Below are 13,686 nucleotides of genomic sequence, written 5' to 3'. Positions count from 1 at the left end.
CCCTAGCGTTTAATAAATGTTTCGGGAGGTTTATTAATGCACAAATAGATGGAAACCCCCACCTCCCCTCCACTTTCCATACCCAAACGTGCGCACAGTGGCGCAGAGCTGTTTAAAGAGAAGAGATTCACAAATCAGTCGGCGTGGAGCTATAAACCCGTGGCTCTTGTTCTCTCTCACTCTCACTCCGTTTTCCACCAGGGGAACCAGTGGAAGTGCTTAATTCTTTTTCCTCTCTCAGCCAATGTGTTTGCAATGAGTTCATTACCTGCTCAACCTGCCACTTTGTATGGCAGTAAATCAGGTTACCTGCAAAGCAGGTTACACTCATACAGTTTAGGTGAGCCGTGATGAGCATCGCAGAATAATCACTCAGGGTTATCTTTCAAAAACGTGCTTTAAATCCTTTAAATCGGCCAAGTTATAGTGTGTATACTACAAAATTCAAGGTATTCCAATTATCCAATTGTCTTCCTGTGAATTCAAATAGGAATAAAGTGACCAAATCGACACACAACCAAAAATGGAGGACGTACTACTGAAGCACAGAAGGACGAATAATTCGCTTTATCTCACTCCCCCCCCCTCCCTCCTCCACCTTCTAGTTAATATTAGTTTGATCTACCCGTGTGGAGTGGAACAGTTGATTGGCTTGATGTGGTGTTACAAAGGAATTTTCATTTAATGAAATTCTTTCCTCTCTTTATTTTTGGGTTGACTTCAACAAGCGTTTAAACCGACTGATCTCGATGAATAAAAAGAATGTTGTTTCAAACTGTGTCAGGTTTAACAGAATATTGAGTGCAGTCAGGACCTCTGTGTCGTTAACCTCTCAATGATCGCTGATCGCGATGAATAGAAGCTGACGTTTCGTTGCTTTCTTGTCTGGTGGGGAGAAAGTCACGTTTCCATCAAGTCAGCCGACGGTCCATTTTGGAACCTTCTGTTAAAGGAAGAAAAACTGGAATGTTCGCTGGAATAACTGTGAAGGGTCCCTTCACGTGTTTGCACTCCTTCCAGAAATGTTCTTATGGGTTCAGATCAGTGATCATTTGAGGGTCTTTCAAAACACTCTGACTTTTTGTATGTTTTCTTCTTTTCCCATCATGTGGCTGAGACTAAGCTTCCTGACACAGTATTTCACTCCAGAATACCTTGACAGTCAAAAGATTTTATTTTATCGTGCACGGTTTTAAGACTACTTGCTCCAAAGCAAATCCAATTCTCCTTCATGTTTAACAGTAGGTATACACTGTGCAGTTTGTATGGGGGAAAAAAAATCCTTATATTCTGTAGGTCAATGAAATAACCTGAAAGTGTTGACTGGAATTCTGTGAAAATGTTTGTTGTATTATTTGTTGTAATATTAAAACCCCCTAGACTGTAATTCAAACAGTGGCTTTTGTTCGTAAAATTAAGAAATAGCCACCAAGCTGGCACAAATACAAAGTAGCAAATAGCTAATAAAGATGTGCTGCTATCAAACATGCCAACTGCTGGCTTGTCCAGCAGTATTACAAACCACTTAAACAGGTGGCCGAAGGTTTGCCATTACAATGCTAAATGTTGCTCTCCTCATTCTGAGCCAGTGTACTTTTATTTCTAAATCAATGTGTGGTTGCTTAAGCAGAGGGTGGTGTGTAACTGGCATACGGGGGTCTCCAATGTGTTTTGACACTGTCAGTACAAGCTATTTGAATTTATGAGGAGACAAGCTAGCCTACGCGTCCGTGTGAACTCGATCTAACTATGCGGGATCTCTATTTTTGCCCCGCGTATGATGGACGGCTGCCATTTTGGCTCGATGGCACCCGTACGTTATTTAGAGCTGTTGCTCCCGTCTCTTTGCCCGGAAGGGAACGTCGTTTGGGAGGTTCATGGCTGCATGACTTCACACATATGATTGCAAGGCAAACATGGTATCTTTTCCCGGGGATCCTTTTGTAAACATCGCCTGCAGTGTGGAGTGGAGATTCAAAATGTCGTTCCGGTGTCCCCTTTTTGTGATTGCCATTGTTGCATTGCAGATTAAAAAAAAAAATCAAATTTATTGTTCCTTGTTAATCATATGTCAGGATCCCATCAGTCCAATTAAGTATGTTTTTATAGTCCTGAAAACACCAGCTTTGAGGTTAGAAGACACGGGCCTCTGTGGCCTTAAAATAGGACAGGTCTTCAGATGATGTGCCACAGGCGCACAGGAAGTGCTTTGTTTTGTTTTCTTTTTTTTCCAAGCTTTTATACCAATATTTAATAAAGCTTATGGATCCGGTGAACAGGTGGCAGGGCTTAGCTGGCCCGTGCGGTGCTAAAGCAAACTTCCCCCACCAAATTTTAGCATCACAAAGCGGAATCAAGCCGTGACTAAAGAAAAGATTGCTCATACTTTCTGCTGTGTTATGACAAGTGTGCTTGGGGTGCCTTTTTTTTAAATGAAGAGGATATTGGTTATGATGGGAAATGATGAGGTGTGACTAAAGTAAAATTTCAGGTATTGATTCTCCAGTTCTAAAACCTGAGAAAGATTTTGTTTTCCACATAATGAGAATGACCTTTAGTATCTGCTTCTTCTTAAGTGCAGTGTCAGCACATTTGCCCGTGTGGATATCAGTGAAAACGGGAACAGCATATGTTGTTTACTTGTGTTGTAGTAGCAACAGAGGCAATATTATTGTATTGACGCAGCCTTAAGAAAAACACACCGTCAATCCAAGCGCCTAAGTTGTGTTTTGTGTATTTTAATATTGGCATGACGCACATGGCCGCTCGCTTCGGGTAACTCAACGCCACCGCTTTGGCGGCCCCACCTGTCTCTTGACGTGGACAGACGAGCTCCGGCTGATCCGTCCATCTTCGGTGCAAATACTAACGCTAATGCTAACATTAGCGATAACATCAGCTACTGTTCTCATTCCACCGCCTCGGATGAAGGCCAGAGTTGAGAGTCGATAGCATTCTCATGATGATGACCTAGCTTAGTGTGATATGACTGACCGTATTATGTTAATTGCAGAATGCACAGTATCATCAGCAGCTGACACGAGAGTGCCAGGTGGGCAACATTGTGGTTGTTTACGACCTAGAAAATGGTGAGAAAGATTCACAAGTTAAAAAAAAAAAAGCATACGTATGAGGAACGGGTTACTAATCATATTGCTGTTAAAGGGGCAATGAAAGTTGATATTTTGTCAATAATTTAATTTGATAACTTTGTTATTTTTATATACTGTAGTAATATTAGTCATACTGTTTATAAGTATTTGTAATAAAATGTGTGAGTTCATGTTAGATATTTTATTAAAAATATGTTGTTCGTATGAAGTGTTATTAATTTGCCAGGAAAATTGGTTCCATGTAAAATTCCATTGGATTCTTGTTCTGTTCTTGTTCATTGTGTTTTTAAAGGGGGCCCTTGGTCCTTTTAGCCCCTCCTCTCTCTTGTAATTACAGCGTGTTTTTCTTTCGCAACGTGCATACCTAGAATTAGCAAATGAATGTTTTAACCTCGGTGAACCTCGGCAGCGTCGAACGCGCCCGCCTCGACATCACATTGCTGCTAATGACCTTTAGCTGTGCCGGCAGCTTTTAAGTGTGATCACTTGAGTGTATGTTTTAAATGTGTTGCCCTCCCCTGCTGGCTGTGCCACGGGAGTTTACAGTAACGATGGCAATTAGCCCCATCTCATTAGCGAGTGAAACTCCAGAAAGTCACACAAATTAAGGACCTGCTCTAATCTGACAGTCCTGGAAGTCTTGTGTGCATGTGTGTTGAGCTCCAACCTTAATGACCAATTTGATGATATACCTCTGCCTACACACACATACACGCTTTTAGAAAAATGGCTTTCAAGTCTGCATAGGAATGCAAGGAGTTTCAATGTGATTTAAAGTCTTCCTGTCTTTCTCCAAGACTTGATTTCTGTCCATAAAAAAGCATAAACAGAAAGTTATATAATGATCTCGATGTCATGTTTGGATGTGTACAACTGAGATTATAACCACAGGTCATCCTTAATGTAAAGGTTGTGGAAGGACATTTTTACAGCTGCTTTCAACCTTAAATGTTATTTAGAAGTAATCACTAGTATTGTATAATTATTATTTGCATTTTAAAGTATTTCTTTGTTTTGTCATGTATTGAGGAGAAAGTAGAGGACCAAAATTCAGGGAAGCGTAGCAGGAGTGCAGTTGAAAAAAGTAAATTAATTTGAAGGAGCCGACGCAAAAATATAGTTGTTTGATTCCAAATACAAAATAAACTAAAGTAGGAAAACAACTTAAACGTGTTGAATTGAACAGACAGCAACTGACGTGACATGGACACAGCAAACCAAGCAGAACTGAAACAGAGGAGGAACTAAATACAAACAAACCAGGACAACCAGGAACAGGAACAACTGAACAGGACACGAGTTGGAGGAAGCTGATTGGGTAACACAAGGTATCAGGTGATCACAATAACCATGAGACAGCCACATACAAAAGAAAGAGTTCCAAATTAAAACTAATATAATGGATCATGATGGCAACCATTTTCACACTTCATGGCAATTATGCAGCTACACATGGTGAATAAAATATTAAAAACCTCTCGGAGTCTATAATCAAACCAAACCGAGCATTATTATCTTTATGAAGGCAGAATTTTTGATGCAGTTCTTTTATTGGACGTGATTAAATTGGCCAAGTGCACTGTATCAGCTCATGTACTGTAGTTTGAACCTTCCTCTTCTGCTTGGTCTCATTAGGTCAGGATTAACAGGGGATTATTGTAGCCGCGGGCCAGTCACTCTTTAACACTAATATCTGCACGAAATGCCGCATAATTTCATTTTGAACGCTTCCAATGACTCGAACCGGGCGGGGACGTCTGAGCCTCCTGCAGCTAATCAAGGCAAATAACTCAGTGATGGCTTTAATAGCGAAAACACTTGGGCATGTTTATTTATCGTTCCCATAGGAAGGGAAGAAAAAAAGCACTTGACTAGTAGCGTAATTGGTTATTTTTTCTTGGTTGCAAACTGTATTAACAGGAATTGCCAAAGTCCCTTGAGGTGGTTGTTGTACTTTATTCACAGTTCAAAGTAGGTTTTCAGAATTTGTCATGTTAGAGACATCACTTTATAAACTATAGTTGAAATTTGCATTGTATGTATACAATTGTTGAAGCCTGGATCATGTTAGCTTAAATGACTAATATTGAAAATGAGGCTTCACTTGAATAGGCCTTGTCCTGCATTTTTTTTTAGATTTATCCAGTTCATTTTTAACAATAAATTCCTTATAAAAGAGGAGAATGTGTTGTGTTGTGATTTGGGGGCGTGGCTTTAAAGACTACATCACATATTTATGTTCTTGCACAGGTTGTTGTGTATCCGAGGAGAAGTGAGTAAACTTTGATGAATTACTTTGTCGCCTCAAATCAATACACACTGAAAAACGGAAATGCGTTGTCAGAGACTAAATTGCTGTCTGTGTTCATTTTTTTTTATTATTATTATTTTGTTTACACATCTCGCAGAGCAGGCACCGAGGCCGCACAGCGGAGGCGTGATCCGGCGTATGCATCACAAGCCGAGCAGCGGGGAAGACTGCTGCCTGCCAAAGTGACACAAAAGTGACTGGTAATGACTACATTGTTCCTTTCTCGCCAGCCCTTCTTCATTCACGGCAGGCGGGGGCGCCGTCGTTGAAAAATAAAAAATAAAAAGCTGCGGGCGCACAGGCGTCGCTTGGAGAACTTGAGGAGTTCGTAAAGTTAAAAGCGGCTCTATTCTTTCCCCTCCCACCCCGATGCTGTTGTGATGTTTCCCCGGCTCGTCGGAGCACAACGGTGTTGCATTCCAGGTGAAGTCGTGTGACTGTGACAGGCATCCCGAAGACGTTGAAGCGCAAACAGACCGCTTTCTGAAATGAACTTTTCCCTCCCTCGCATACACACTTTCAAGAATCATGTTCGACATAGAAAGGCTCCTGCTTTTGCAGGAAGAAAAAAAAATACAGATGGCACCCTACTTAAAATCGTTACGTTCCAGAAGGTTGTTATTTTGCCATTTATCTGTTGGAACTTTCCTCAGTGGTGGGGAATAACATATACGCCCTTGTACTGTATTTAATTACAGTTTAAGGTGCCTTGGAGCTCAAGTTTGGAAAAAAATGGGCATATTAACTGATAATGTAATTTGTTAGCTTGGTGAAGAAGAGCTGCAGCTATAAGTGAAAATACAATCCATGTGTGCATCGCTTTTTGTTTTAAGATTCTGTCTTATCATCTTATTGCAACAAAGAATTTGTGTGGACAGGGGATAGTGGTTCATTTGTACGTGGCACAAAGTGGCATTTTCAGCGAGATCTTCAAAATATTGTGTATAGTGTGCTTTAATTTTTGGTATATTTTAACAAAGCAAACTACTAACTAATATGCTATTAAACTACATGGGAATTGTTTCAAGTTGTGAGAAAAATAGCATTTCTTTTTCTAATGTAAAATATACGTTTTTGTTGTATTACATAATTTACAAGATGCAAAGAATACCAAAATAATATTTAAATTGAAGAACTATTGTCCCAAATAATACCAATAAAAATGGTTCATACAATATGTCATTTTCCAGAGCTGATCTTCCATCTGTGACGTGACACACGCTATTTACCTTTATCAATATTAATGTCAGGCTAAGAAGGAAGCCACGCTGGCACAATCTGCAAATATAATGCCCCCCCCGCCTTATCAATTCATAGCACAGGCCCCGGCCTGCTAAACTGTCAGAAAAATCTCAAGTCACACTTAAGTGCGCCCAATAGTGACTATTAAGATGGCTTGACATAACAGGACGCCTGCCAATAATTGTACGTAAAGATACGGAGAAACCGCAGTCCAGCCATGAATATTGCATGAATTCCGACACAAAGAGCATGCTAAAAGGATCAAAGAAGAAGGGGGGGGCGGCAGGAGCGGAGGGGGGAGCGGCGTCCATGTTGAACGCACCGAACAATATATGCAAGGCAGCCCCACAGTATAGGTCACATGCAAAAAAGAACCGGGTCACACTAAAATTGTCCATCAGTCAGACAAGCAGAACTGATTCCGATGCTAAATAATGGTTTAGATATTCAAAAATTCCATATATATGCGAAAGGCTTCAGTGCACTGTGCGTGAGGGCCTATTGCTAGCCAGCCACGCTCCCTTGAACAAGTTGCCGAGCACACACACACACTCAAAGTGTTTGTACAAAACACTCTTATGTTCATCTTAATCACATTTACAGTTGCAATATAATTTTATTAGTTAGCTATTATGAGCGCAATGTCTGCTTGTCGTTTTAAAAAGTGAATATATTAATAAAAATGTATTAACAGATATTTATTTGTAGAATCACCATTTCTATTTGAAATCAATGCGATTACCTACTTCAGTTCAAAATGGCTGACACCATAAACTACCACTAAAAAGTGTTTCTTGTATGAAAGCTCAGTTTAATGTTCTTATCTTCCATACCATTTATGCTCTGAACAATGTTTTTGATGGCAAAATTTACACAAAAAAAGAAAAAAGGCAGGATGCCAAGCTTCTTTTGTGATCTTATGTTCATTCATGATTGTCATATGCCACTTGCCATTCAAATGTTTTTTTTCTTCTTTCCACGCTAAATGTCAAACATCTCTTATAGAAGGAGCACAATCCATCTGATGATTCCCCCCCCTTCTCCTTTTTCCTCTAGACCACTCAGATGGAAATGGCGCATGTGACAAAACAGTGCTATTAACATAATAAAGGAATTCCATTTACCAAAAAAAAAAATGTGAACATCTGCTAGGTTGGGCGAGAGCAATGGTTAGCATTTCTTTGAATGCAATTGACGGATCTGATGGCGCTTCGACAGTCATTCACGTCGCCGAGTCTCAGGAGAGGCCAATAATAGGAACGACACGGGATTCATCTCGACACCAGCCGGGGAAAATATGCACGGATCCGTAGATGTGAAAAGACATTGTCATAAAGTCATTTGTTTGAGAGATTCCTCTTTATTTTCCTTCCATCTTACATGGAAGTTAGGAATATTGCGCTAAGGTAGAAAGTATGCCATGAAATCTTGTACAAACAACGCAGTAGTGTGTGTGTGTGTCTGTATGTGTCTGTGTGTGTGTGTGTGTGTGTGTGTGTGTGTGTGTGTGTGTGTGTGTGTGTGTGTGTGTGTGTGTGCAATTATTTTCATTTTCTTTCTCTTTTTGTGCCTACGTCTGGCGCAAGTTGTGGTCTAAATCTGTGTGGGCGGGCTGGACTAAGTTTTGGTATTTGTACAAGCTGGTGCAGCATGGTGACTAAAAACCAAAGGGGGTCCTGCGCCGCAGTGGGAATGAACAAAGCCGAATATAATCACAGTCAATCAAAGCAGCTCTTCTCATTCAATACACATTAATGGTGTTCTATAGTCTTTGACTTGGCAGAAAAAAACATCATCATCATCATCATCATCATCTCCAAACAAATTGGAGGTTGACCATTGCCCCATTGAGACGTAAAAGCTTTGTTGTCCGCACAACAAGGCTTTGTCGAACAAAAGTGTCATCTGATAAAAAATGAATCCTATTTAATTCCTTTTTGACAAAAAGGCAAAGACCATCAGAACCCTGTTCAAATATCTGAGACTCATTCTGAGATTAGTTATTATCCATCAGGCAAGTTAATGTCTCCAGTCGCTAAAAAGAAAATCCAACAGGCTTGTGTGTGATGGGGAACATGGGACCAAAGCACAGATGTCCAGGGCCAAAGTCTTCCGCTTGATGAGGACCACATCAGTTGCCTGCGAATGTATAATTCTACTCTGACCACTGTCATCTGTCTCTTTGAAACACACCCCTCCCTCTATTCATGTTTAATTCTGGTCCCACTCCTCTTCTCTCTGATGCCTCAGACTGGCCTGATGACTTGTGACACGGGATGCGAATCAAAGTGAATAACAAACGGGCTGTAAAACTACGGCAACGATCCGGATGTCCCGCGTTCATCTGATGGGCAGGCTCCTCGTGATCTGACCTCCAAGACAATGGTTTAATAATAAATATGTCTGAATTAGAGATGCCACTCTGCATATTTAATGTAAATGTATTTCTGCATTTCATTAAAAATGAATGAGCACCTCCTGGAGACGAGGCAAGGAGACGTTTTGGGAGGGGGGTGTGGTTAAGACGTTCACAAACCTTTTCAAATAAATCTCTCAGACTGGTGATGAAGGTGAAGCCTGAAGGTTTAAATCCACTGTTTGACACTCGTGAGAACCAACATTAGTGATGGGCAACTAAAACTCCATTGCCGCGAAGCCCGGGGTTGACCTGGATGCGTGTGCGGCTAACATCGAGGCTATCACATTAACCTCATCGGGGCTTTCAGGGCTTAAACTGATATATCAATTCCCGCTCGCGTGGATGACTTCAAAGACCGGGCCACTTGGGTTGCCCCTGAATCCATCAATCTCTGGCCACTGTGGGCATCATCGCCTCCTTCCTGAGATGGGCCAGTTTAAAGATCAGCTCGATTTTTTTCATTGTAGGGCCTCATGTCTTAAAGCAGATCCTCCGGCACAGATGCTAGCCTGCAGCACGGCGGGCAATGTCAGAAATCGGCAGGTGACAAAAGATTCATAATTTCTGAAGGAAAAAATGTCATTTCAAGTGTTTGTGAAAGCATTTTTTAGAAGATATTTGTAAAAAAAAAAAAAAAAGGTAGCCAATCCCATTTGAATGTTTCAATGATTGCACAACAGCAGTTGATGAGGTTGCGTTCACGGCGCGACATCGCAAATCGGTTTCAACATGTTAGGTCAATCAAACAAAAACACGGCTCCGTTTTACAATCACAGAATGATTGCGAGTGTAATCACGGCAGACAAACACGTCTTCATCCGTGTTCCCCAATGTCGGCGTAATTACCTTTGTCACAGTAAAAGTGTAATTTACCGTCAGCCGTCCCGGCTTTTACCTCAACTGACAGCCACCATGATAGCGATTCGCTGAAAGCACCTTTTGTTTCACCTCCAGTGTTTGTATAGAGTTTATTCTTCCTCCGTTCTCTCCGACAACAGAGACACCGGCAGCTGCCTTTCTTTTTCCGTTAAACTCTCAGTTCTCAGAAATCATATCAAAAAGCTTCTTGCAGAGTGCAAGCCCTCCAGGGTTCTGATGTCACATTTGCTGTAACACCTCGCTGATGACTGACATGCGCTTCACATGAGCATGGGAAAAAGAACACACGCACAGATTTTTTTTTCTTGTTGTTTTAACGTTAACTTGTTTTGTCAAAACAATTTCCGGAGAAATTAAACGACTTATTACTGAAGTCAAACCTGAAACCCAGATCTAGCACAACAAACCTAATCTACTTTGAGCCACTGCTGTGTTGCGGTGTCCTCCGGGTGTCTCGTCACACCGCCTGGGCTTTCGAGAAGTTTTAGGACAAGAGTCAGTCATGTAGGAGGGAAGGCAAAAATCGAGAAATGAGCTGTCTTGTCTATGCTTTCAAGCGTTTTGTATAAATAGTGTAAAAGAGAGAACAAAAGTCTTTTTTATACAGGTTCCAAAAATGGCTCATCATAGTCATTGTTAAACAGTTAGCGTCAGTGCTAAGCTAATGTCTGGCATTTGGCTTTGCCTTTCACACAGAAGTCAGTGAAGCCGGATTTTGTACAGCGACACAGTATTCTTTGAAAATTTCTCATCATCCGATGTGTCCTGATTGTTGGTCCTTTTTTTTTTCCTAGTCAAAATTAGCCTGTTTAGGGAGACAGGCCTTTCTCATGCCAACATTACTGCTGGGCCAATGGCAGTCTTTTTTTTTTTTTGATGACCACAGGGCGTAATTTTTACTGCCCCAATAAAATGTGAAAAAAAAATAGAGCACTCAGTAATAAAAAGTGTTTCAAAAATAAAGTGGCGGTGATCTGTATGACTGTTAACTACCGCCATCTTTTTCAGTGGTATCCACCATTCCTGTAAAATGACCTCACCTCAAACCTCAACACTGCCCCTATGGTTTTCCAGTGGTACGGCAACACTTTCTATGTAATCCGTAAGGAGCGTGACAGAAAAATGGTACTCAAATGAGCATAAATGAGCCTTTTCCGTCACTTACGAACAAAAGCTTGCAAATATGTTTTCACGTGCAAAAAGCAGAGAGAAATAAAACGAATGAGAGTAAACGGGGCGGCGCGCTAAAAAGATCTAGGCGGCGGTGTGGGCTCAGGTTTTGTGGCGTCGGAAACAGGCGAGATATGTGAATACAGATCAGGGGGAGATGTGAGGGAATTTTACAGCAGGTATTGTCTGTCACTCACCCTGTCTGTCTGTGTGATCACTCTGGCTCCTTGTCGGCTGTTTCATCTTATACACACATGTAAAAAGAAACACACACACATATACACATGGGCAGCGCACACACACACACACACACACACGCAAGAAAGTAGACCTGGCGCTGGGGTGTGCCCTTGCCAAAAAAAATAGATGACAGGTGCTCCAATAGGAAATCTAAAAATCAAAAGACCGTTGCTGCTATAAAACATTTCTTGCCAAGTGGATCTCACTTCCGATTTGAAATTTACGGCAATTCATGCAGAGCCCCACTGTTTTATTCGGTATTTGATTTTTTTAACTACAGCTTACGCAGTTTTGCTAGCCTCACAAAGGCCCTCGAACACGCTGCAATCTTTTTTTGTTGTCGTTGTTTTGTTTTGTAGTATGGAACTTTCGATATTGTAGAGATTTTTCTTGCCCCGTAGCCACACACTGTAAACAACTACAGTACAGCTCAGCATCTGGCTAACAGAGTCAAAAGAAATAACAAATGCATTCAGACTATTTAAACTGTTGGTTGCACTTGTTCGCGTTATTGATTTCCTAAAACTAACATAAGGTATTCCTCTTTTTTTTTTTTTTTTTTTTTATTTTTTTTTTTAAAGAATTTATTACGGATTTATTATTTTTTTTGTAAAATCTTACAGAGGAGGTTCTGTTGCACTATGCAAGTAGTGTGCCATTGCTTCTTTAAATAGACACTTGTGTCTGAAAGTCAGCCTGTCGAGGCCACATTGAGGCCAGATGAGCTGCATCATCTTGGGAACGCAAATTACTCAACAGTGTCGAAGCTTTTTATTTTGTTTTGCTTGGGAATTTAAAGACAAGTTAGAAGGAATGGAGGTTATTGTTGTCGCTGACGAGACTGACCAGGACGGTCGGCGTCTGGCCGCAAAATTTCCCCGGGATGCGCCGCGTCCAGCCAAGGTGCTTTTTATGACAGCGACATGACGCTAGTCACTGTCAGGGAGACCAAGAAGTGTGATTTAGTACTGAAAAATATTTCATTGCATGGTTTATTTTGAAATATTTTCAATAGCTGCCCATTTTCCCCCTCAGTGGCCACCTTGAGTGGCTTCGAATTGCTGAGAATTCAGCGCAGACTTTTGATGGAATAAAATAATCTGGGGGTTGAGCTACTTTAATTAACATATTGGCCTCTGGAGAAAAATATTGCCTGAAGTTGAATGGGCGCTAATTTTCCGCTTGGATTTTTTTTTTCATTGCCACCTCCCATCCCAATTCTCTGAGCTTTAAATAATCCCCTGAAACATGGATTTGAAACACTCTGAAGTGCTTCAGCCATGCCAGACAACGTTGTGTCAAAACAAGTAACACAGTGCAACCATGTTGTTATGTTAATTGAATTATTCCTTTCGAATTTTAAAAGACTCTGGCTCAGGTTTGGCTTATTGGGGTGGTTTGCCAATAGTGGCTTTTGACATGTAAAAAATGTTGCATTAATTAAAGTAAACTATACAAAATAAGACTAAGAAAACTAACTAAGAAAATAAAAAAATTAAAAAAATTATTTTCCCTGGTGGAGGCAGTCAATTTCCATAATAGGCACACCTTAAATAGGTGATTTTGTTTATCATCTCCCTCTTGAGTGACTAATCCATGGTGTCCATTTCAATGGTGGCTCTGTGGGGTTTAAAATTGAAACGAGAGCTTTTAATGACTTCCAACGCTCTTTGGAATGGAGTTGAAGTCCAATAACACACCTTCCCGTTTAACTTTGAGCCTAAATCCCCGAGCGCGGACAGAAGATCAGGGTCTTACAAAGTTGGGATAACCCTTATTTTGGCTCATTAGTGGGTAACCTGACGCAAGTTGACAAAACCAACAGCTGACGTATCCGAGAGGTTCGCTTGACCAAAGAGGCTTAAAAAAAAAAAAAAAGGCATTTTCAAAAGTTTGCCATCCGCCGTTACACATCGTTAACACTGCAGCGGAGTCGCTATATCGAGCAAACATGTAATTAAAGTCTGTAAACAAAAGCCTTCGAGTCCTCTCACTGCACATTCCTCTCTAATTTTTTGTCTTTGGCTCTCTCTTTGCCTTTTGACACGTATGAGAGGAAATTCCCTTTTGGCTGCCGCGGCGGTGGCAGGCGTGGACGAAGGCCTTCAGCCTAATTAGAAAACTAAATAGTCAAGAGTAACGCCGTGGCCCTCGGGAGTACAACTGCCATATCTCTTACACGTGTGATGTGGAAGGACCCCCGGATGGCGCTAGGGGGGAAAGTCTCACCGTTCCCCTCTTTTGCACAGCTGTCCACACACACACACACATACATGTATATATATACACACACACACACACACACAGGCTCG

This window comes from Syngnathus leptorhynchus, chromosome 3 (assembly GCF_054491065.1).
Source record: "Syngnathus leptorhynchus isolate UIUO chromosome 3, UIUO_Slep, whole genome shotgun sequence".
Taxonomy (NCBI): Eukaryota; Metazoa; Chordata; class Actinopteri; order Syngnathiformes; family Syngnathidae; genus Syngnathus; species Syngnathus leptorhynchus.
Note: the sequence above shows the minus strand (reverse complement) of the source record.